Raw genomic sequence first — 27,668 nt, 5'->3', positions numbered from 1 at the left:
AAAAACAGAAAAACTCCCTAGGGAGTAAAAGTGACTCCATTTAAATAACATGGGGAGCATCTCTATTTTGAAACTTACATTGTAATAGGTTAGAAGGTCTAAGCTCAGATGAGAAAGCATAATAGAGTTGTCTGTCATTGAGTCAACTGAATTCAATACCACAACCAGAAATTAGATTAACTAATGAAATATATGTTTGTATGATAATTATTATATTCTTAATATTAGTAGACGATAAAAATTTATACAATTTTTAAAATATTTTATTCTATTCAAAATACCAGCCAACAAATATTTTTGATCTGCAATTCAAATCTGAACCGCGTGATCTGGAGTCAGCCATTTTTGGTAGCTGCTCAGGTGATATAATTGTTACAACTTTTGCCGATAGATAGCGCAATCGGCAGTGCCAATCAGACGACCGGTTTTTAGGTTTTAGATTTAGGTTATGTTGTTAGGAATCATTGTCACCAATACGTAAGTTATTAGAATGATTTTATTTGCAGTTTCTATAAAAAAATGTAGATGGAGGAAAAATGTTGTGTACATCATGAGCGAAAAATACTTTTTCTCCCTCAGGAAAATTGCTGCCCTCGGCTTCGCCTCGGGCTTCAAACTTTTTCCCACAGGGAGAAAAGTCGTACTTTTCACTCTAGATATACAAATAACTATTTTGTATGAGATATTAAGCCGTTCTCGGACTTTTCACCCACTCTGTATATGTGTTGAAGGATGGTCCAGGCAGATTACGCAAGGCCGGACCCGACCAACATCCTCATTCACTGGAGGGATGGGAATTTCCCTCCGCCCACGACCAGCGTATCCGTGTCCCACTTTCTCTCTCCTCGTCCACGGCCTCTCCTAACTCTCTGAGCACCTCCAGCTTCTTCTGGTGGAGCCAAGAATCAAGAATTTCATTTGCCGTACAACTTTACAACCTTTTTACAGGCCAAGTTCGTTGGAGAACAAAGCTGACTAACTCCTTCGTCCTTTTACAGAATATAGAAAAAACAAGGTGGTTTGCTCCCACACAGACAGTCCTCCATGCGCTGACGCATGATTCAATCTGGTTATTAGGCTATATACAACATAATTTACAACTTTTACACCAACAAACTGATACGGGTTGAGATATCACTGTGCGGTTCTTTCCATTCATTTGGTCTTGTAACTCTGTATCGAAATCATGTATCACATGACCACCTTCTCATTTAAAAAATGAATTTGGATTTAGATGAGGGTCAAAGATGTTTGAGCGACTGAGTAATTTTTGAAAAGTGCTTTTTCATTTCAAATAGTATTCCAAATGGAACCTTTTGTCAAATATTTTTTTGAAATAAATATTCAACTGTTTTCATGATTTTCACCAACTCTGTATAAATAAAAGTTGCGGGTTTCAAAGATTACAATACAACAGTTCATGAGCAAGTTCTCCAACCGAGGGGGTCACTAGTTATCTCAATGCGGCATTCTGTGAACAATTAACGGTGTTAGATTGAGAGAAAATTATGCCAGCTGTTTCTGAAAACGGCTCAGGAACAGTTGGCATATTCATAACTCTCTCCAACTAAGTTCGATGTTGGAAGAATGCCACATGTATGGAGTCGACTTAATCTATTTAACTGAGAATTTTTCAATGACCATTAGTTGAGCTGAGGATGTAGAAGATTCTTGTCAAGAAATCTATAGGTCGTGATTAAGTTAATATTTTTATAAATAGAAGTGATATTGAAAAAATCAGTGTTTTATCTTCATATACTTAAGTGAAACACTACAAAATTTCAACCCACACAACCTATTTTTAACAGCTAATTACTTTTCAGATGTATTGTGACTGTGAGTCAAAGTTTAAGGATTTGAAGGAGTGAGTTGCAATAAAACTAAGTGCTTATGTTTTCCAATTACTCACTGACGAATCTCCAAATATTTGGATTGGCAAGCAATCTTGAGTGGTAACCCTCCAGGTCATTGTTGGTCCTCCTTGCCACATCAAAGTTGGAGATGTCTCCGAACATATTCGATTAGCTCCTGCAATTGGATATCCATTTGTGCCTCATTGATTTAGTTACTGATGGCAACCAGGTCATCAGCAATTGTGCAATTTTGAGGCACATTGGGATCGTTCGGGGCATTTTCGGCTGGTAAGTGCATCAGCGCCATCACCATTTTAACGACTTGCATTACTAAATGGTCATCGCGGCATAGCTGAGCTAGACCTGCTATCCGACGCACCTTTCTCCAAAATGACTGTAAAATAGAATGCCAGAATGAATACATATTCATTTTATATCTAATTAAATGAATGTATGTATCTTGGTTTAAGTGCAGTAGCATATACTTATATATATTTTTTGTAAAGCTTTTTTATATTTTCTTTTTGGCAAATAAAATGCATTCATTCATATTGTTGCACTTCATTAAAAGTTACCATGAGATATCCTAAAACAATATATTAAACACTACCGTAGAATAACTTAAATTTCTCCAATAATATCTGTGTTTTGACTCAGCTTTCTTTCGTTTGTCTGTATGTACTGCATTTATGGCTAAATGCCTCAACTTATTCTCATGGGATCTTGAAGGATTTTTTAACTGTGCGTCAATGTTTTCCAATTACACCTTCCAGCTGTTCTTAGTGAGAATTTGTGTGTATTTATGGCTTCAAAATTTTATAAAATAACTTAATCAATTAATGTGCAGTGATAATTAAGTGTAATATTTTACTTTCGTTTGGTGTTTTAATTCTTCTAAATTTAAAATTTGCATCTTATATTTATTTTTGGACGAAAATTGAGCTTAAACTATTTACAGTAGAAACATAACCTATTTTTATGGACATGTAACATTATCAAAATTTTGGAATGGAATAGTTTTGGCTAAGCCTGTTGTTCCTACCCAATCATATTATTTTATATGATTTGTAATATTGTATCCACGAATAAATAAATAAATAAATGTATTATATATAATTATGTAAAGTTTTAATGAAATCGTGCGTTTGAGAGCGGACAAAGGGGAAAGGATATTCACTGTTGAAGAATGTTTACATTGTATGTGCCCCTCTGTACATGTATTTTCTATAGGTATTATAATTATCTTGAAACAAATGACACTTAATTCATATTGGAAGAGATTTAGATACAAATAATAATATTTTCTTTGATACTCTATACTCATGACAGGAATATTTGACTTAAGCAGCACTGCTGTATTTAAATACTTACATAGCAAAAGTGAAACCAGCATCCATGATGTCGCGCCACAGGGAACACCTGCATTGCCACATTCATAAGGCCCGCCTCAAAGTCTGTGGTGATGATCTCCACTCTCCACGCAACTAGGTGTCTCACGAATTACATAATTGGTAAATACGATTCTGCAGTTAGTGAGGTCATCACGAAGTAGGCAATTGGAAATACCTGGAAAAATGATGAATATTTAATATCTCAATGATCAATAATACTATTATTATTATGCAATATTGTATACAAAATAATACACTTAATACAATACAGGAAGAAAATCTGCTAAGGCATAAACCTGAGCGCAGGTAAGTTGCATATAAACTTATCTAGTGCATCTTAATAATAGGAATATTTTATAATTTGTAATTATGATAAAAACTCAATGAAGATAATGGAATGGAATGCTCAAAAAAGAGAAATAATGAGATGGAATGACCAAAAAAGAGAAAAAATAAAAAGGAATGTTTAAGTAATCTATTACTTTATGCTCATTAATACAATCTGATGGAAGAGATAAACTGTTTCCAGTCGGGAATTTCTTTGTGTACAAAACTTAAACGTGTACGGTAGGTATTATAAATAAGTAATTTTTGCTAGTGCTCTACTGGTTTCAACCAAACAACCCACAATTATTATGATGTTAATAGAATGAGACACTACAAATATCCAAGGATATTCAAAACTATGTCGTTTATACTCCAAAGACTTTCTCACATTGCTGAAGAACCACAGCTTATCTTAGTTTAAACATAATGTACGGTTTGAAAGAAGAACATCAATTAAAATACGGAATTCAAATGCATTATGGTGAATTTTTACCATTAATTTTTATGGTGAAGAATTTTTTATTTGAAAACCCTCTCAATATTAAACTATTTTTATTATACTCTTAAGTTTTACAAGATTACACACAGATATAGATATATATATATATATATATATATTATATATATATATATATATATTATATATATATATATATATATATATATATATATATATATATATATATATATATATATTATATATATATATATTATATATATATATATTATATATATATATATTATATATATATATATTATATATATATATATATTATATATATATATATTGAAAGAGGAGGAGTAGGAGGAGGAGGAGGAGGAGGAATTGCTCAAAAGGATGATGATTCAATTAGATTAGTTAGTGAGGAGGAGGAGGAGGAGGTGCAGGAATTACTCAAAAGGTGGATGATCTAATTAGATTAGTTAGTGAGGAGGTGGTGGGAGGAGGAGTAAGAGGAGGAGGTGGAGGAATTGCTCAAAAGGAGGATGATTAATTAGATTAGTTAGTGAGGAGGAGGAGGAGGAGGAATTACTCAAAAGGTGGATGATCTAATTAGATTAGTTAGGTTAGTGAGGAGGTGGTGGGAGGAGGAGAAAGAGGAGGAGGTGGAGGAATTGCTCAAAAGGAGGATGATTAATTAGATTAGTTAGTGAGGAGGAGGAGGAGGAGGAGGAATTACTCGAAAGGTGGATGATCTAATTAGATTAGTTAGTGAGGAGGTGGTGGGAGGAGGAGAAAGAGGAGGAGGAGGAGGAGGTTACGGGTTTCAGAGATTACGATACAAGAGTTAATGAGCGAGTTCTCCAACCCAGGGGGTCACTAATAAGATTTTCTTCGAAGTTCGCTGAAAAAAGTGGGATTCAATTTCTCTGTCCGATTTTTTTTATTTTTCTGGCATTTTAGTAAACTGAAATAGTTACCGAATTCACGTGGTCTGGGGTACAAACAAGAGTGTAGTAATTCTGAATGTCCCCACTATGATATCATTCAATACCGCTGGATCATTGCTTAAAGAAATCTATTGGTCATGATATCACTCCTAAGTCCAATTCAATTAACGAAGTATATACCTATATTAAATACGTATTCGACTAATCGTTATAAAGAAATAAGTTTTGGTTCTAGAAATAATATCCCATGAAATGGATTTGATCCATATAAACAAGTAGGCCCTATAACAGTAAACTAGTATGAAATTAGAAGATTTTCCTAGCCTTCGTGTGGGGGGGGGGTCTTAGTCCCCATGGAAATGGGACCGCCACTTCCCTACCCATGCTTATCAGGGCCGGCCCCAGGGGTGGGCGGACCGGGCGGCCGCCCAGGGCGGCAGATTCTTGGGGGCGGTAGATTTTAAGGAACGGAAAATTTAAAAATACAAATAAATTTATATTTTAAATAAAATAATAAATTCATAATATTGAAATGAATAGTACAATTATATAAGAAGCTTTTCCAAACTCTAACTAATGAAGACATAGCTTATCTAAGATCAACAATGTCCCAGGAGCGTCTGAGTGGTCTAGGAAACATAAAATAGCTCAGTCCCTAGATCTTGAAGAATTGATGAAGGAATTTTCCCATGCAAACGTCAGACGAGTTCTACTCAATTAAACAGGTGTGTTAAACAAACTTGTGTTGTAGAAATTGTCGTTTTAATCACTTAGCAAGAAAAGTAGGTGTAATGCTCTCTTAAGCCGCATTTACACCAAAGTTATTAACATAATGTTTATTTCTCCGTCCTTATAGATTCTATTAGATTATACGGAACTTGACAAATACATATGTTCATCATGTGTATGATAAATTATGTTCAATCTAAATAAAATCTATAAGGACGGAAAAATAAAAATATTGTTGATAACTTTGGTGTAAACGCAGTTTTACAGTCTCTTGATTTAAAACTACCATCTTAATGATGTTCTCTTATTGTGTACCGAACATAAAAATAGTTTAATCATAATATTTTGTGTTACTTTTCCACAATTTTTTTATTTGTTAAATGTCAATTGTAACTTCAACAGTTGATAACCTTCGGGTAATTTTTTTAAGTCGACTTATAAAAAATATTTCTGCAACCGGAAAAATAAAAATGAAAGAAAAATAATTTTAAAATGTGCAATTTCCACTTGGGGCCCTAGTACTTAATTAGCCTATTTAAGAGTTTACTGAGAAACTGTGGTGCGAATGGCGCGATCGTATCATAGCAGAGGCATAATAGTTAGGCGATTGCTAAAGGAAGGGGTGGAATCCGGTAGTAAACAATTAGACGGGATACCTGTGGTAGGAGGGGGCGGCGGTTGCCGATCTCGCCCAGGGCGGCAAAGTCCCTTGGGCCGTGCCTATAGGCCTTATATGGTAACTATGGGGTCCTTGAAAAAGGTTGTGAACTGCACTATTCAGGTCAACGCAATATCATTTGCAAATGTCTCTGTGCGTTCGTCCGCGCTGCCTGATTGAAATATTGTTCTCTAGTGACAGGACGAAAAAGAGTGAAATTGGGAAAAAAATATGGAGAACAACAGCTATCCTCTCTTATTTGTGCTGTCATTAAGAGCCTGCACCGGCGAGCATTATAATGTAATATGATTGTTTAGACTACAATTTATAATGCTATGGAATTTCACATTTAGCCGTCTAGTCTACTCCCCCCCCCCCGTGAGAGGTACACGCCAGCGGCGCCAGTGATGGGTGATTCATACCGGCCAGCGGCGCCGGCAGATTACCGCGGTGATTCATACCGGTGTCACAGTATACATCATACAGTATTGAAACTCGGCTAGTACCCTGGTACAAAAATCCGCCATCTTGTTAAGAAGTTCCGCATTGTAATTGTCATTGATGGGAGGTTCGGATCACATTACTGATCCGGATCAATTGATCTCGTTCACTGCCGTGAGCCAATCAGAAGACCAGGATTGGAACTTCCTAAGGTCACGTGATGTGTCTAGTATTTGTGCCATGTAAAAAGCATTGGTTGGATAGGCGTTTGATTGACAGTTTCCATTCTGTATCTATTCTGTGCCGGTGTATCGATGCATAGTATTCTAGAGCTGGCCTGTAGTCTGGTGTCTGGTATTAATTAATTGGTCGCTGACGCTGAACCAAGTAGGCATGTGACAACCGTGTACTTAAACAAAGTTTTTTAAAGGTGGATCACGCGTGTTTTGGAGAGAAGTTCAATTGCAAATGATTTTATATATTTATTGTTCAGTCTTCATTCGTTATTCTTCATTGTGAATTACTGTTTATCCTGTAAAATGAAGAAGCAGAGTATCCTGACGAGAGGACAACAAATAGTTAATATTGATCTTAATAAAGGTGAGTCCAATATTAATTAACTTTACTTATCATCATGTATAATCATCAAGTCAAATTGAGTTCAGGGTTTCTTTTATTTTTATATAATCAAGTGAAATTGAGTTTAAATATTAATAATGTATCATTTTAGATACTGATATTTTTGTTGTATTTTTTTTTAAGAAATAAATTTGATTGGACTTGACTTGTATTGGCTATAGAAGCAGGGAACATCTATAATAAATCATCGTTATTGATGAGTCTGAGTGTTTAAATATATTGACTGCTGATATTACCGTACCGAGTCATTATTAGCAAATTTTAAACTGAATCTTATCCAAATTTTGAATGTTAGAAATTTTTTTTATTATAGTCTAATATGCAGTGAATGAGAGAATTTCTAAAAAAACGAGTGAAATTTTTATACAATATTTAGCCTATTCATTCATTAATTCATATATTCCTTTATTCATCTATTTATTTATTAATTTCTCTATCTATTTATTTATTATAACTTGAAAGTTATATAGGGTAAGCTAGAGGGTTTTCAGTTTCTGATTACAGTATAGGCCTACATATATTAAGACTTTTGCCAGTTGGATGTATATGATTTAAAATCTGTGTTTAAGTATTTTTTTCTCTACAATTTGAGACCATGTAAGTATTTTTATATTGTATGAGTTTTTAGTTCCCAGACACACATTTAAACAAACTTTCCTTAGTTTTGTAAAACCTATATTTTTTAGGTTGTAACTTCACCACTTATTTCTGCCACCAAAACTTGGCAACACTTGGTATCGTTTATTACTGAATCTGTTAATGAATATTATTCTATTCAATGACATTATTATTAATGGATGTAACGGATGCGCGTAACTTTCGAATAAATAATATATAGGATATCCTGAGTCCACAGGTGGGTCTGAGTCTTCTTGATGTCAAGGTTGTCCAAGTTCAAGTAACTAACTATCTCAAGTTAAATTCAGTTCATTCTAACGGACTTAAAATTTTTATTTCACCACACTAGAAAAGGGATATTTCTGTCTATTTGTCATAAACGCAATCTAATTTGGAAATGCTTCATGATGAAGACTTGTTATTAAATTGTAGGAAAAATCATTTACACTTTTACATTTGCAATGAATGATTCTTCAAAATAATTCGCAAGCCACATTTCTTTTTTTATATGTTGTTAATAACACTTAGTTGAATTTTGTATCCAGGTTTTTTCCATTACTGATATGAAAAATAGGAAGACGTTTTTTGTAGAGGTGCGAGCTTCTTTCATGTAATAAAACTAAGAATTCATGTTTCTTATTCCAATTTCTCCTTATGAAAATCAATTTCATTTTATTTAGAAAACTCAATGGATGAGGATGAACAAAACAAAGAAGATAATGCTTCAAACGAGCATTCGGTGAGAAGAAAGCTGTTCCATGAAGGAAATAAAGAATGTGACAATGACTCAAAAAGTAAGTTAAAACTCTATTCTTATTAAGTAGCTTATATCTGCAACTTTTGAGATGGATTATTTCCAATTCCTGAAGTGCTTTGTCTTTATTTCACATACAATTCAAAAGTATTCTGTACATGCATCATATAAGTATGTCCAAAAAATAATAAGACAAATTATAATCGACCGATATATAAACCCTCAATGAATGCTTTTAATGAGCTGAACGTCATGTCCAAACGCCTACTACATTTGCTTAGCATCTTCATATATTTTAATAGATAGGTATAAAATGAGTTTTAAAGAATAAACCATGAAACTCATAGAACCAGATAGCCTACAGTGAACATGAATTTCAATACTACCTTTCAATTCTAAACCTATATTCGAAAACAGATTATTTATATTGCTTCAAAGAATATAAATACGAAATATAGTCTCACCAATCAAGGAGTGTCTGAATATGTTTCATCAAATGTAAAAAACTGGACATTTGAAACTCATAATTTTTATATAAACATAATATGTTACTACTGTCACACCTTTTCCCTTTCAGTTATACCTTACCTGCCTATTACATGGGAAACCATAGTTGGCAAGGTATTTTCCCCCTCTTTCAGCACACCACATGATTTTATCAATATTGTCTTATTTTCCATGTGTTATTTTCATTGTTAGTGTTATTGTAATTTTTTTATTGTATATTGTTTCTTCTCATTGTATTTTTGTGTTGTCGTGAATAAATTTAATAATAGACTGAATCCTTTTCTCTCCTTTTCAGGAGAGAAAACAGGATCTCTCCAGTTCTCCAATAAATGCTTTTTTCAATAATTTGCCAGTAGTACAAACACTACTGTAGCACTACTGTAGTATTGTAACACTACTGAGTGTAGCACTCTATACTTTAGTGTCACGAAGATAAAAATATTCAAAACAATAAATGTTTTAGTTACTCTATAAATAAACACTCATTCGAGTGTTCGAGACAGTATTGTTCCACTACATATATGTACTGTATCTAGTGTCACGTAGATTAGAATGTTCTGTTGGAACAATGAATATCTTATTTACTTTGTAAATAGACCATTAATTTATTGTAAATGCATTGCATCGTCTTATTTTTGTAGTTTTTCTTTCTCGAATATTATTATTCGAATTTTGAAAACTACTCGCAGTAGAACTTCTTATAGAATTTAGAAATATATCAATAGATTTCATAATATTAAGATATACTAATTAATTCTTGTTTATCATAATAATATTTCAATCACATTTTTTATTTCAATTTTAGAAAAATCCCTCTTGGACTCCCTCAATTCCAAGTTGGAAATATACAAACGACAAAGAATGGATTCGGAGAAATCCGGGAACATAAGTTCTGCAAGGAGAAAAGCAAGAAGAATACTTCAATACAAAGAGGCCATTGAGAAGGTGAAACTGGGACATGAGATTGACGTTGACAAATTATTGCTAAACCCGCTTCCAGATACACCAGTACATCCAGAAACAGTACAACCTGCATGTCCAGAATCACAAATAAATGCTGATTTCCAGGTAGGAAAACAACTATTTTGCAACGAAACGAATTCATAGCAACATAGGAAGTAGGATCTTCCATTAATTTTATATTCATAATTAAAATATGAAACTGAAACAAGAGCATTAAAGTTTTGCGAAAGGCTTTTGGAAACTGAGTACTGTTGACATTTTACAATTTTATCCGATTTGGACTCTATCAAGTTTTTAAAATTGAAGAAAAAAGATGTTTATTCAAAATATGAAACATAACAATCATTTCTCAAGTTTATGATAAATTTTTAGGCTATATTCATACTGTATTGATTTTTGGACAAAGTGATAAATTATTATATTTAGATTTTCTTCTCCAAAAAGTGTCAAAAAATTGAAGTTCTAAAGTGTTAAATTAAATAGTTATGGATAATTCGTGTGAGGAACCGTAAGTGGTTGGAATATATGAAGGTTAGTGAGTTGAGAAAATTTGAATCAGTGGAATAGGTTATAGATCAAATTAGAATTTCAACGTGGAGTTTTTAAGTAAATAATGCTGCAGAGCAGCGGGTACCTTCTCGTTATCAAATAAATCACTAATGAGGAGCTATCAGGGAGCAGGCCACCAAGTGCATACTTTATTAGACCACCAAGCCACAGAACGCCTGGCCAACAGGTGAAAATTCACTTTTGACCAACAGGTGAGGCGCTGTCGGCTAACAGGTGTAACGATTTGTGGACTACCAGGATTGCTGCTTGATACTCCCGCTAAGACATAAGAATGCAGTATAATGCTCCTTAGAACATCATTTTGTCTACTGACCACAAGCGTATGCTTTGCGTAGGCTACAGGACTTTAAAGACCAAGTGGTGCCTAATTTGCATTTTGATTGTATCCTTGTGACACTGGTGTGTATTGGTGATTTATGAAATACTTGAAAGTTTTCATAAAATAATAATAATAGTAATAATAAAGTTATACTCGTACACTCGTTTATCATCCTCCCTTGGGAATCGGAGCCCGGGGATGTGTGGTCAAGCAACTCCTTCAAAAAGGGAATAATAATAATATCAGGAGCTAGCCTTTGAATTGAAAGATATATATGGGCTGAAGAGTGTTAAAATAGTCCCAATTGTCATATTTGTCAATGAAATCATCCTAAAATCAGCAGGGGGTAGCTTTAAGATTATTGACCTCTCAGAAAATCTGCTAGAGAAAATGCAGAAATCTGTTCTGCTTGATACAGCGCACACAGTAGGCCAAACACTTCAATGCACTTGGTAGAACCATTTTATGAAAAAAAATAACTACAATAGAATTGATGCAAAGAGGTTGCATAAAAGTTATCCCTCTTTGCATAAATTGCTTAAAATGCTTGAAAAAAGAAAGATAATAATAACAACAAAATAACAATTTTGGCTCCCTTCATACAAAATGAATACCAATGGAACAAATATCCCTTTTGGAAGCCATGTTGAACAAGCCTACAGTATCATTTGATTAATGTAAGAGGTGATTCTATAAAAAAATTATGAATAAATACACAGCTACTGTTACAACATAGGACTACATAGGATACATACATTTAGTAAATAGGAAAAAGTTATAATCTGATTCTATTTCTGGTTTCAGTGTTAATGATGAACTAAAATAAAACCAAACTAAATGGCGTATTGTATTCATATTGGTTTCTAAGTAACCATCTTCGATCAGTTTAACTTGGTGGTTGATTTTAATCCAATTATGTCGGTTACATTGGTTAGAAGTTGCAGTCTAGAATATTAATTTTATCATTTTGCCTTTTCGTCTTTGATTTGTCTTTTTGCAAGTGTGATTGGTGCACTTGTGATTGGTGTGAGAACAATACCAATCTTCCAAATAGCTATTTTTTCTTCAATGAATTATTTTTAGAGTTGCCCTTATAAAAGCTGTACTTATCGCATTTGAAAGCATCAAATTTAGGTCAGTAATAGAAAAATTATATTTATTCTAAAAATGACTTGCTGTAAAATCTTATAAATATTGTTATCAATATTATAATACTATCGATGATAGTATTATAATATAAAGAATATAAAACAATTAATAATAATATAGTAATGAACAATATTATAATATTATTTATATTACTTTACAGCAAGTGTAAGATCCATTTTAGAATCAATATAATTTTACTACCACTAATCCAAATATTACAACTTGCTTATTCAAAAGTTAATCATGACAAAAATAACGGAAATTATATTGATTCTTAAATGTATCTTGGGATTCCTGTGGAGTCATATAATAAAAATTGTTCATATCATATTGTATTATCAATATAATATTATTCGTATGACTTTTCAGCAAGCCTGAGAGTCATTTTAGAATCAATATACTTATCATTTTATTATTTTGTATCATGATGGAGTTTTTTAATGAGCACTTGTAATAGTACCTCTTAACAATACCCTGTTATTAAATGTGATGTTTCAATTGTTATTGCAGCCACCAGCAGAAGCCCCTGACACTACCAAGATTCCCAAGCTACCAGGGAAAAAACATAATTATTGTTTGTTCTGCGAGAAATTAGTGAAGGAGTATGCTGTACATATCGAGAGGCACCATGCTGACACTGAAGAGGGGAAAGCACTGTTATCGATAAGTGAGAAAAATGGGAGGTTGAGGGGGCAAATGAAAAAAAAATAACGGATGTACTCCGTAAAAAGGCGAATGCAATTTATAATGCAAAATTAATGAAAGGGAACACAACTGACCCAATTGATGAAATTATTTTGGTAAAGAAGAGACATAAGAATCTGAACCCATCTGCAGAGAATACGAGGGAATGTTTGTATTGCAAGGGTTGGTATAAGAAAGATCGAATGTCTATTCATTTGAAAAAATGCCAACAATATCTGAATCAAATAAAGGGTTGTACTTCAACCTCTATGCACTTGGTCAAGGAACATTCTATGCCTATATTGATGGTTGGAGAAATTTGTGGAGCTAGTCAAGAACTAAAACAAGAAGTTCTACTACACATGAATAATGACGAAATAAAAAGAAATGCTATTCATGATGCACTTATAATGAGGTTCGGCAGTGAATTCCACAGGAGTAGAAGGGAGAGAATCCATTGGAATTACACGGCATCCAAGATTCGTGACCTCACTAGTTTGCTGATTGCTGTGAAAAAGATAAATCCAAGCATTAAAACTTTGGATGACTGTTGCAATCCGGCCCAATTTCAAAATATAATAGAAGCTGCATTGAATCTCAGTGGTTACAATCCAAATACAGGAGCCATTAAAATACCATCAATAGCTTACAGGCTTTGTCACCCACTGAAAATAGCTGTATCTGTTGCCATGAGTGACGTTCTGTGTAAGGAATATGAGAACGATTCCCAGGACTTGAGGAAGTACAAAATGTTCAAACATTTCCTACAATTAATAGACCGTCAATGGGCAAATAAGCTCGGTAGAATAGCTACCAGAATAAGAAAGGAGGCTCAAGCTGGAAAGTGCAGAAATTTGCTTTGGAAGAAGACATAGTGAAGCTCTGCAACCATATTGTAGGAAAATATAGGAATCTGATTAAGAGACTTCATGATGAAGTAAACAAAGAATTACTCTATGATGAAATCATGGATATGCTCATTTGCCACATAATGTGCCTCATTCGACGGCGCCCAGTTGATTTCAAGCGAGCAACATTAACTCACTACAGGCTCCTTGATCGTCAAGATGATTTACTAGAAATGGTAAAAGGAAGAACTTCTGACAGAGAGCTGAATTCTCAATTGGGATCCTCGGACATAGAAAAATGTAAAAACTTTCATATTTTCTATGTCCCAGGAAAAAATTTAGAAATAGTCCCAATTGTACTGACACCTCTAATGAAAAGTGTGATGGACTGTTTGATAAAATATAGGGATACTGTTGGAATTGAAGGAGAATCTGGGAATGGAAAGCTGTTTGTTTTTTCTGCAATGCGAGAAGTAAATCCGGGGGTTTGTCTGAGGAAAGTGAAAAGCAATGTCCATTTGAAAAGTCCACAAACACTAACTGGCAATGGGCTTCGACACCAAGCAGCTACTTTTAGCAGGCTTCATTCTCAGCATCCTCAGTACCAAGACTTTTTAGCAAGTGCACTTGGTCACTCGCTGGTTGTGCATAAAAAACATTACGACTTGCCAACCAGTGTTTTGCAGAAATTAATAGTTTGCCCAATCTTACATGAGATGACTCTGGGGAAGGAAAAGGGACAAGGTAGTCAGACGGAAGAAGCACGAGCAGGCGATGAACATAATCCTCCAACCAAAGAATTGTCGGATGAAGCACTAGTTGACAATGAAGATGATCCTCCAACCGAAGAATTGTCATTTTTGGAAGAAGCACAAGCTGAAAATGAAGATAATTCATCCGAAAAATTGATTGTTGACAACAGACGTATTGAGCATGATCAAATTAGTGAAGGAAAATGCAAAACACAGAGAGGTCAGCAAGGAAAACAATACAAACTAAGAAGAAAAATATCAAGACACAGAGATAAACATCAAGAATCCCCTGAAAGTTCAGAATCTGAATTTAAAAGATTTGAAGGGAACCATTCTTCAGAGTCAGAGTTTGAAGGATTTGAAGGGAATCATTCTTCAGAGTCAACGTTTGAAGGAGCCTCAAAGTCTGAGCTGGGACTCTCCAGTAGTGAAGAAGAAGAAGATAAGAAACTTGGTGAGAAAAATAAGAAATTCCGGAAACATAGATGGACTCTCCATGAACAGGAATTAGTTTTCAGAAGGTATGAGAAATATATTATTTCAAAAACCCTTCCACCAAGATCTGATGTGGTAGTCTTTTTCAAAACATATAAAAACCAACTATGTAATCGTTCAGTACAAAGTTTGTATACATATATACATAATATCATCACAAGAAAACAAAAAAATGTTTCCCCAATGGTGAAAAAAATTCTTCATAACATTCGAAATTGATCTAGTTCTTGTCTTTTTAATAATTGTATAGAGTGTGCAATTAAACTTGCAAAGGTTTTTTAGACTTCCTAAACATTTGTGCGATTCCAACTCATTTTACTAAGACTCAGTTTTATCAAGATTCACAAGATACAACAAGACATTGTCTCTGGTAATATTGGATACAAGTGACATGTTTGTCGAGTAACTTATTGCAATTTCAACTCATTCTACTAAGAAACAGTTTATCAAGTTTCATGAACAAGGAAACAGTACTTTGAATTCAGGACATTTTTCACACTTATAAATGAATTATTGAAAGATTACAATTGTGTGCTCACTAGCCTTATTTTCCAAATTCAATAAAACAAGATTGAAAGGAAACTTCAGGTTTCACAAGAAAAGTTGTGAATTATCAATAATTAGCTCCTGTACTCTTTAATTATATTTAATTACTTTTTGTGCATCAGTAGCGACTAGTTTTTCATGGGAATTTTCTCATAAAATAATTAAAAGTTCCTTTTTTGACATTTAATCTTAATTTTTAATTCTGATATTTAGTTTATCTCTCCATTTTCAAGAATTATTTTGTGTTTGCCACTTTCATCTGCTTTTATCTATTTTCCTATAATTATTGTAACATGTTCTAACTATTATATAATCAACCTTGAAGCTGCCATATAATTAAAAAGAATGTTAATTTATATTTGCTACTTGTTGGAATGAAATTCCTGTTGCAGGCTACTAAAGCGATTAAATAATATACATCTATTTTATGGAGTTCATTATATTTTTTAATATGTAATCAACGATTCAATTCAAGTTCAAATCCCATTAGAAATATGAAAGTCACAAGCAATAAATTTGGTGCATAATCGTGATATTATTGGAAATCAAAATTTACTTACAAAATCAAACAGTCGTAGTTAGTGAATGTAAAGTTTTTTTTCAAAAATGTTTTAAATTTTGTGACTAATGAATAACAACTTCATGAGTAACTAGCTTCTAATAACTTGAAAAATATTTATTTTCATCAGCAATAATTCTAGAGTTAGTCCAATACCGAGTTCTAGTCAATACTGCAAACTTCATTTCTCATTTCTATCAAAATTTTTGATTGTTTTTTATATTGACAATAATATCAATTTCAGTTATAAATGAATTCCTGTAATCTTAAAGTTGATTGATTAGTTTTCTAAATATGATACTATTGTTTACTATATTTTGTTGGATTGATTTTGTCTACAACCGATGATAGAATTCCAATGCATATCTCTTAAAAATACTTTTCCTATTTTTAAGCTAACTTCTTGATTATATTATGACCATTGTCGGTTGTTGTGATATTCCTAGAGAATGTCAAAAAGCCTATGCAGCATATTATATTATACTTTTTTGAAAATTTACTTCAAAATAGTTTCAATTATCACGTTTCTTTTCCATATAAATGAATTTTATAGGTACTCAAATTGAAACATTCTTGCTTTATTCATAACTATTGTTGCAAAATATTCTTCCATTATGAGTCAAATGAAATTATAGGATTATTTATGTAATGAGTTACCATTAATAGTAATTTCATGCTAAGCTCAACCTTTATACTTAATTGTTTAAATTTACTTTACTGTAGAATTAATGTAGTTGTATCAATTTTATTCATTCAGTTGTATCAATTCATTATTCATTGTGACAACTGATATTATACTATATTGTTAATAAATCGTAATGAATACCAAAAACTATCATTATTGTGTTATAATTCTTGATGTCTAATTTTCTACCAATTGCACTAATTATTTTGTGATTACTTTATCATTTCCAGACTACAAATCCTGAAGAGAATTAATTAAAAATTTGGTTGATTCATTATAACTTAATATAATATGTTTGGTGGATGTCAACTATTCATAGGGTGTGTGAAAGTTATACACTTATCTTCATAATCTAATTTCAAGGAAGCAGAAAAATGTTTCTCCAATGATCAAGAAAGTTTTAAATAGAATTTGAAGTCATATTTCCAAATTGTAAAAAATTATACATTGATAGATAATCATTCTACTTTCATCTTTATAATAAGTTTCTTTCTTCTACAAGTATATTATAAGTATTTGTTCATTGTATTATTATTATTGATAAATTACAGATTGTACTATTAAAACTTTGTTGATCATTGGAGAAACATTTTTCTGCCTTTGCATTTAATCAATTATGCTTGTTTCCACTTACCAAGAATTACTGATCACCTTGTAGATAAGTTTGTTTCTATTTTAGCTCTTGCAGAGGGTACTATATCTCTAATGGTGATTTCAAAATAACTTTGTTAATTCTGGGAATAATCTGTTGGCAAAAATGGATTCTAAATGAATAGGAAACAAGTTTTAAAAGTTAAGAAAAGTATATTTTACTAACAAAAACACATATTTTACAAGTAAGCCTATATTATAAGTATTTGAACATTGTATTATTATTAATAATTTCCACATTATAAAATTAAAACTTTCTTGATCATTGGAGAAACATTTTTTTGAGTATTTTTTCAAAGTAGGTATATAAGAACCAAATTCATGGCCTGTGCAAAGCATGTATTTTGTATATGTATCCAAGATTGAGTTATTATCAAATCAAATATTGACAATAAATTGTACATTATATATATTTTTCTATCAATCAATTTTCCTTTTCCTCCACTTATCAGGAATACATAATTGATTAACTTGTGAATAATTTGAACATACTTAATCAACTGCCTGTGATTGAATTTTCTTCAAATTGTTTGTAAAAACATCATTATCAAACATTTAAAACATTGATTCTCTTGTTATTGTGGCTGTCAGAGAAGGTACTATATCCCTAATGGTGATTTTGAAATAACTCTGTTATTAATCTGTAAATGATCTGTTTTTCACTAATTCTGACGGCCAAAAAATTAGGCGACAGAGATTTTGCGCTGTTGTCAGGTATGAAACCGGTAAAGTGTGGTGAGGAGACGTCAAAAATTGCGTGCTCTTCATCACGAATTGGCAACGCTGTGCTCTTGGGTGTCAGAGTTGATTCCCGTGCATGATTTGAGTAGTCAGCTGGCAAGACTTGACAACAGCTCAAAATGTTTCAGCCACATTATTTCGTGTCCGCCAGTATAGGCTGCGTACTAATTTTTTATTATTTCACAATATTATTTCTATAGAAGCCCACTAATATAAGTTCGACAACAAAGTAATTTGAGTTATTTTGTATATAATGTTTTCAACTTATCATTGATTCTTTGAATTTTCTTTTTGTCAAAGATTAAAATGAAGACCTCTGTGAGTACGAACTGTATCTATATGAATCGAATTGATGCTTCAGTACAAGAAACTTTTGATCAGGCAACTGAACCATTGTACATAAAGGTTATTAATTCGAACAATTACTAAAATTGCCATCCCGAATTGTACTTTTTGTACAGTGGCATTTATTTTGGGTTTTACTTCAACCTATATTGGCCAATAGCAAATCAAGCTGGATTATTTTTGAAAAGTATAGATAAAAAAAGTACTTAGCCCATACTTCATCATTTCTTAATAATTTTTGTTTCAAGTGCATACAGAAATCGGAAGTAAAGCACTGCTTATCAATATTTATACTAATTTTAGAAGTACGTATTTTCCGCCTGAGTGTTGGAGCATCTAATCTGGTTTGAAGGAATGGCTTGATCATTGCCAATGACAACTTTATCAAACATCAAAAACTCACGTCTCTTCATTTTATTGTTCTGAACCTCAAGTTGTAGAAAATCATAGCATTTATTCCAATCTGATCCATCATACCATACCACATTCTTAGTGGTCAATACAAGTAAATCTTTGTAAAAAAGTATTTGATAAAAGTCCTACGTAAAAGACAGTCTGGGGTGTAAGACACCCCAAACGAAGAACAAGATGAGCTGGTGACCTTGTAGAATGCTATTACTGACTGGAAGTGGTGGAGCGCAGTTGACAATGCTTCAAACCTAATTTAGACTGGGCAAAAATTCCATCTGTTTGATATTGTCAACTGCAGAACAGAAAAAAAAATCCCCGGGGTGTGAAACACCACAGTGTGTCTCTTTAGGGTTAATGATATAGCTTGGCACAGCTTGGATATTATACTGATAACTTCAAATCCTCCTCATTTCAATTGTTTACATCTATAATTTTTATTTTGTAAAGCCTATTAGTTGATAAAAAGATTGTCATCGAAATAATTTTTCATTAGCGAACCTAAAGAGTAAATACAGGGTGCGGCAGTCAATCCAGCATTTTTGAAATAGGTGTAAAAAATAAACGGACGTAGATATCAAAGTTATATTCATAAAATATTTTTCTACATTAAAAAGCATTTAAGAAACATTGAAAATAATCGCTGTTTGAAAATAACATCAGCAAGATGGCGGCCTTCCCGAATATGGCATTAGCGCAGGCGATTTGCGAAGCTGTTCATAACATCACGAAGCATAGGCTGAGGAATTCTTAGGCTGAGATACTTTATGGTATTGGAGTGACCAGAACCCGCAACAATTACATCAAAAACCTCTCCATTCATCTAAGGTAACAGTTTGGTGCGCAATGTCCTCGTCGGGTATCATAGGCCCTTATTTTTTTGAAAACGAAAGAGAGCGATCTGTTACTGTGAATGCTGAGCGCTATTCAACAATGTTGAGGACATTCTTCATTCCTCAGCTTCGGCAACATGAAGTGAATGAAGAAACATTGTTTCAACAAGATGGAGCAACAAGTCACACAGCCCGCGTGAGCATGAATGTTCTTAACGGAGTTTTTCCAAACCGAGTGATTCCCCTCAATGGCCCGGTTCCGTGGCCGCCCCGATCACCAGACCTCAATGCATGTGATTTTTTCTTGTGGGGTTACCTAAAAAGTAAAGTATACGAAGAAAGACCTCATACTGTTGGTGAACTGAAGGCAAGAATCCGGCTAGAAATTGAGAGAATTCCTCAGCCTATGCTTCGTGATGTTATGAACAGCTTCGCAAATCGCCTGCGCTAATGCCATATTCGGGAAGGCCGCCATCTTGCTGATGTTATTTTCAAACAGCGATTATTTTCAATGTTTCTTAAATGCTTTTTAATGTAGAAAAATATTTTATGAATATAATTTTGATATCTACGTCCGTTTATTTTTTACACCTATTTCAAAAATGCGGGATTGACTGCCGCACCCGTGTATTAAGTCCTAAAAATATTTAAATTTTACTTACGTCATCCATGTACAATAGGTGTACAGTGAACAGCTGTAGCAGGCCTCATGGTCTTCTAGGGACGACTTTGAAGGTTCCATGTGGTTCGCCTGTCCCAGGTGGACAATCGCATCAACCGATTGTTCCGCCTCCCACTCCCGCCACAAACAAGTCACTCTGTCCATCTCTCGTTCGACGAAGGTTGGCAAAGCGATCTTCCTGAAGAGACGCCCGCATCTCTTCGATGGATTGTGGTGTTTTGGGTTGAATCGACCTCCTACATCTGGCCCTAGTTCGCACAACCGTCGTACAGCTGCATATCTATGTCTGGGAAAGTAATTGAAGAAAAATACTTAATACTCACGTTTTGTCATGAACTATGAGATTTGACAAACCTCCAAATAAAAACAGTTGAAAATGTATGAATTAATCTGGAATCGTATTTCAATGAATCTTCAAAAAAAATCAAATTTATTTATCCTTAATGATAATTACAAAGTTTAAAACTTAAAGTATAAACATCACTTAATAGTTATATATACAGTAGGTATTATAATTAGTAATCATATAATACAGAGTTATCATAAAAGAATGGTGCGGTTTCGAACATGATTTAAAGAAAAACCAAATCACTTACAGTTGATGTTGTTTATTCATTTAATTTGTCGTCTCAGGCAGTTTTTTACATAATTGATAAATTTAAATATGTGCGCCTTTAGTCGTTCGACAAAATATCCAAACGATAATCAATTTCTCTCCAAACATTCGCTAACATTTCATTGGTTATGGTTGTCATTGCTTCATTAATCCTGTTTTCAAGTGGTTCAGGTAGATTTTTTATTGTAAATTTACACAAAAAACATTGTTCATTCACAAGAAATCGCGAACTGAACCACTTTAAAACAGGATTAAAGAACCAAAGACAACCATAATCGAAGAAATTTTATCGAATGTTAAGAGAGAAATTTATTATCGTTTGGACATTTGTCGAGCGACTAAGGGCGCACTTATTGAAAGTTATTTATTCATAAAAATCAATCATAAAAATTAATCATAAAAAAACTGTTTCAGACGACAAATTGGGTGGATAAAAAACATTAACTGTAAGTAATTTGGTTTTTCTTTAAACAATGTTCGAAACCGCACCATTCTTTTATGATAACCCTGTATATAAGGAGGGTCCCTGCAAGGTAGAAAAACCTGTTCGCAGAGGCCGAGTGCTGAAGATTTTTACATACATTTTTAGCAAAAAGATTCTCAGATTGGAGATATACTCGAAGATTTCCATAGTATTGAATATTTGATATAATAATGTGGTAGTACGAAAGAAGATATGAGGTTGTGCAGAAGAAGAAGACTTGATAAAAGCATGAAGATACAATTAATGGGAATAGAAAAAGGTGAGCGCTCAAATCTTATCTTGAATTTTAACCGCATGAAAATCTCCATGAGAGTGAGATGAAGCACACAGATTTTTCTTAGAAATTAGACACAGCACAGTGGATCTAGCCTTAAAATACAATAAATAGCATAAGTAATTCCGCTCCATGCAATTCTTGTTGTGGCATAAATTGAACACCAGAATTAAAATAGATTTAATTTTAGCAAAATTTAAAATAATTTTCCAAAAATATTTTAATTGAAGTTCATGATGATTGAAAATTTCTATAACTCTTGTTCTCACTAGAATCTGGACACCTCATCAAAATATCATTTTTTTCTCAAAAATGATTTACTGATTTAGCTCCAAAATAAATGTTTAAATCTTGGTCTACCATCAGATGATACCAATTCAACACAACATTGCAGTGTTCCTGTCTGACGGTCTGGGAACTGGATGCCTCCAATTAAAAAATTTGAAACTAGTAATTCGAAATATTCAAATTGAGTAACGTGATCGCCATGTGTAAGGAATGGCCCACGTTTGTGGGTCATAGATGAGGAATCTTCGAGCCGAGAAGATAGCCTCTCATAGAGTCACTTAAAATCTATGAAATAAAAATTCTTTTTTAGAAATTCTGATCAACATTGTCACCTGGTCATATGGGACATATATATGAATCATATATTTATCTCATATTGTTCAGGATTTTAGAGTTTCAAATTAAAAAAGTTCAATGAAGTGTTTTTGTCTTTGAACAATCTTTGTCATCGACAGAAAGATTGTTTATTTCATTTGTTGTCAATATTAACGTAGCTTCTCTTTTGTTTCTAATAACAAACGTGCCGCTTGTGCGACAGATGAAAATATGTACTTGAAATGGCTTTCAGGTTTGGCATTGACTGAGTTTATATTAATACCCAAAATTTAACTTTTGGGCAGAGCTCGTTCGTTAGGACTGTGAGTTAAGTCCGGCTGATCCAGTGAAAAAGGCTAGCTTTAGTTTCGTTTTATAATACAGTTATTCTGTCACAGATCGGGCAGTTTTGAAAATAATTGTATTGTTAAGGGAGACGGGTTCTGAGCCTATTCATTAGTTCAGTTAATTTTTGTTCTTTTTTAATAGTAACTGTAAAGTCGCGATTAAACCAGTGGATGCCAAAGGGGGGAATTCATATTCAAAAGCTAGGTGACTACTGGATAAAATCATTGTTCTTAATTTTCATAACCACAAAGATTGAATCATCATTAGCAGCAAGCGAGTGTTTTCCCCATTAATTCATATCAATAATGTTTTATAATAAAATTAATCTTGTTTTGTTTAAATGTAAATATGTTAAAGACTCATTAAAGTTCTAGTTATTCTGTTCTCTTTTGTTATAATAGTTTTCCCTGCTTACAACGTTTTAATTCAATTTTATCATCAGGGTGTGGATGCTTTTAATAAGTTTGAGAATTTATTGCACTTTCAAGCCTTCACAAAATTAATTGAATGTTCTTTCCAAGGGTGTTTGTATGAATTTCTTAATTTACTATAGATATTTTATCAAAATGACCTGGTTTGCTTGAGCGATCGGGTTCAGCACAGAGGTCGTCTTTTGGCCGTGGTTGTCGGTGATGCCCTCAGCGGCGGAGTTGGTCCAGCCTTGCAGCGTCGTCCTGGTCCCCGTGTAGGCTCCGTCCGGTTCAGCACGCAGCGGTCGTCTTCATCGTTGTTTGATGCGCTCGTCGTCCGTTGTCCGTCTCGCCTCTCAACCCAGGCACACTGCAAAGTTTTTCGGGCAGCTTCAGTGCGATACGGTATATGACAGGGCAACAGTTATTCAACAACTAATAATAGACAATTAGTAGATTTAATAATCTATTAATTTAGTGATGCGTTAATTTGTATACTTTGAATTACTTTAACAACCATACATTCAAGTGGCACTTGAAGAACTGGCTGTTTGATATCAGTGAGGATAATGCCGTCTCACTCATTGTTACTGGGGGTGCGCGTGTTTGATTCAATTTGGGTGCCTTCAGAGAGATTTTTTTTTCAGTTCTGTCATGCTTGTCTGATCTGTTTTCCTGACTTGAATTTGTTATTTAAATTGTAGCCTTCCTCGCTATTCCTTGGTTTTCATCATCTTTTATTTCTAAATTTAAAGTTATTTATAATTTAGTTTTCCACTTTTTTATCCCTTCTTAATGCATGGGGATTATAGTTTCATAATTGAAAATTATTTTAATGTAGTTTAGACCTCTAATAAAAATTGAGATCTCTCTTCATAATTATAGATATAACACATATTGTTACGATAACTCGAGCTTACGCACAGGCCTTTGTTGCCTATGAAGCTCTTTCCTATCTGATACAAGAATTTTATACAAGAATAAAATTGTGATAGCTCAAGAGTTGTATTGTTTAGTATAGTTCTATATTTTGTTGTTTGTTTTTAGTAAGTATATTATATCATTTCTTGAATTGTATAAACTTTATTGCTCAAGATTCTATGTAACTGCTTTGGATTGTATTCAGTAGGAAAAATAAATCGAATTGAATTGAATTGACATCACAAACGGTGAGGCAAGCCGAATTTCATACCTTACAAAAAGGTAACGTTTTAGATTTATTCGAACAAAGTTCAAATTTCTCATACGTTACAACTGGTCGAAAGGAAGTTATTCGTTAAAATATATTCAAAATTGCTATTTTCTAATGTTAGAATTTCAAATGCACCAAATTCGGAAAGCAGAAATCATTCTCCTGCCGTCCTACAGTCAATATGGAAAAACATATAGCAACCACTTATACTTAAAAAATATATTCGTTTTTGATTAACCTGATTGCTTCATCGGCGAAAATGGTAGGGATGGAAACATCTCTTTCCTCTCTCGCCCGCCTCTCCACGATAGATATGAATTTCTTTTTTTGCCCGCCTGCCGGATGTGGTCGGCACTGTCGGCAGTTGTGGAGTGGACTGTTATCTTATTATTAATGTTCATCTTAATGCTTATCTCCCAGTTTGTTTGATATTCGGGCTATGGGTAGAGGTTGACCTGACAAGTGTCGTGCTACAAGATGAGACGTTTTGCTACAATACAGGGTAAGTTATTCACTGAAACATAAAATATTACCTCCACTCTCAGATCAGAAAAATCACTCATCTTCAAATGCTTATAGCTCAAGAAAAGGAGTGAATTTGGCCAATGTGATGACATATTATTGTTACTCTCGTCAAGTACTAACACTTGACCTCGGCAAGAAACAAGAATCTAATTCAAGTCCTGGTCTTACAAGTTTTTTACTCAGAAAGTGAAATTATAAACTGCAGTCTATTCAAGTGCTCGACTACGTTAACGGCCTGGCTCGGATAGCCATGTTTCTGAAGTTTAAAGCTGGTTAAAGTCTAGAACTTATACTAATACCGATCACTAGTACAGAATATTTCAAAAGTTACTTTACAAATTAGAAACTTCATATGAGTTTAGGCGCAGAGAAATCGAGGGAGATCAGACAATTAACTGTGATATAGATTCATAGGTAGAAGCGCAGTTGCCAATTTGTCGATTAGAGTCAGTCGACTGAAGGCTTTCAGAGAGCAATCTCCGTAAGTTCAACATGAGCGCCTGAAGAATCACTAGAAATTAGAGAATGCTGGCCGGTTCAGAACGGTAACATCACAGCCATTGTATCCCTACCTCTCTGCTGCGCATATCCCTCACAACTAATATTGTACAGAGTATAGAAAGTATTGTGTATCATCTTGCAGTGAGTGAACATTTCTTTGTCAGTCATTCTTATCAATATGTTTTATCGAAAATAGATGCAATTAATTCAGATATCTGTAATTTTTTATCTTTGATTAAGATTGGCTGTTGTAGCGCTCACGAGTCCAACGGAGGCAGCCATTTTAATGTAACTAGAGCCAGTGATTCCTATATAGCAATTTCATAATTTCAAACTTTCCTAATTGAAATTCGGTTGTTCTTGCAAACCCTACATGTGAAGCCTTCAAACGGTTTTACGATTACAGTGCTCCAAATTCCTTTAATAAGTTACCTCTACATATTACATCCACGGGCTCACTGATAACATTTTTGAAGAAATTAAAACACTTTTTATTCAATTTTGATTTTGATGAGATTGAGGAGTTCTTTTTCACGTGAATTCTTTTTTTACATTCTTTTGAGAATTTTTACTATTGCTTCCCAGGGTTCTAACAATTTTTCTGTCTCAGGATTTTTTTTTCATTAATATATGATGACTTTAGTTCATATATTAATATATATGTCCTCAAATTTTTCTTTATTTATTTTCCTAGGATTGTATTATACTTTTTGGTTTCTATAAATAACTTCTGTAATGGAGTGAATTTCAATTCATTTTCTGTGAATAGACAAAGATTTTCTGTTAATTTTTTTTTTCGAGGCTTCTGTCTCTTGCAAAGGTCAAATAGTTTAATTTTCGGAGTAGGTAACTTCAACTCAGCTAATAGCTTATGAAGTACCTTAATCATAACTCTGACGCTACTTAATGTTTTTGTTAGTTTTTAATTATTCTCATTTATATAAATAGAATTAGAAGATGATATTTTATTATGTATTTTAGTTTTTTATTTTTTGAAAATTATTGTACTGATTTGTTAAGTTCATTTACTTTTGTTTGTAAATTGTCAGTGTTATGAATAAATTTCAATTTCAAAATTCAATACAGCTATGTATCTTTTTCGAATAGATTTTTATGAATCATCAAAGTTGTAAAGTAACTTATGAAACACTTTGAATATTATGAATATCACGGGTTACTTTTAGTGATCAAAATGAATGAATATACAGTAAGTAGTTGGTAACTTAGCTTCATTTTTTACTTCAAGAGCACCTTTCATTTTCTAAAAACACAAAAAAATCTTCAAAATTATATGAACTATTTTTTGTGATAAAAGTTAACTATTTTTGCGTTTTTTCAACCATTGGAACATTCAATTTTCAACAGTGTTTTGAAAAATGAAATAATACTTAGGCCTATGTGTTTTTATCACACTAGAACTTCAAAAATGGACTTTATTACGAGAATTATAGAATAATAAACATTAACAATGAATTAATTAGAAAAATGAATTCATCGAAAGTTGAAAAAATCAAAATTTATTAAACTATGACAACAGGACTGGGAAGCAACTGATAAGTCTAGATGAATCGATTCAACATTAACTTTATTTAACAATAATAAATATATATATTTCTTAACAATATTGTACAAAACAAAAACATGGGTGTCAAAGTTTACACATATCACAGTAATATACACATTCTTAAAATATAAAAAGGAGAATAAACCTCATGAATGCGCACAGGACATTAACCTCCCAAATCCAAAATTAGAACATTCCAAATGTCACTTGAAATACAAAAAATATTTAATTCACTTCCAGTAACAACAAGAAAAATAATATAATGTCAGTCATTGACTGTATAAAAATGTACAAGTAAAACATGTTCCAATGTTAATTGAGGAATGCCTAAATTCCTTAAGTTGAGGAAACAGAAGAAATGGGGTTTTTGCGCATGTTGCGATTTGAGACAACTGGTGACTGACTCATTAGATGAAGAAGGATGAAGAATGAAGAATGAAGAATTATTAATACAGATAAATAGAATGACTTGTTTATTTGTTGACTTGGCGGAGTTTGGAAAGTAATGTCCACTCTTTACACTTTACACAAAAATTAGCTGGTAAACTCATACTTTGATTGGATAAAGGATGGAACAGTGGAGAGTAGGGAGAGTATGTGTCACTTCTATCA

The 27,668-nt window shown here is 33.1% G+C and overlaps 1 long non-coding RNA gene across 2 annotated transcripts; it reads right to left on the bottom strand.

Annotated features, from left to right (window-relative positions):
• Positions 1–650: 650 nt before the first annotated feature.
• LOC120354872 lies at positions 651–26,440 on the bottom strand. Of its 2 annotated transcripts, XR_005573267.1 has the most exons (5): positions 23,436–26,440; positions 20,520–20,825; positions 3,225–3,419; positions 1,910–2,247; positions 651–889 (listed from the first exon to the last, which is right to left on the bottom strand). It is a non-coding gene; the product is annotated as an uncharacterized LOC120354872 (long non-coding RNA). The 2 variants fall into 2 exon arrangements; XR_005573266.1 differs by lacking the exon at positions 651–889 and having other exon boundaries at positions 1,449–2,247.
• Between the last annotated feature and the right edge of the window lie 1,228 nt (positions 26,441–27,668).

This window comes from Nilaparvata lugens, chromosome X, assembly GCF_014356525.2.
Source record: "Nilaparvata lugens isolate BPH chromosome X, ASM1435652v1, whole genome shotgun sequence".
Classification (NCBI taxonomy): Eukaryota; Metazoa; Arthropoda; class Insecta; order Hemiptera; family Delphacidae; genus Nilaparvata; species Nilaparvata lugens.
The sequence above is the reverse complement of the archived record's forward strand: the minus strand, read 5'-3'. Positions and strand labels throughout refer to the sequence as shown.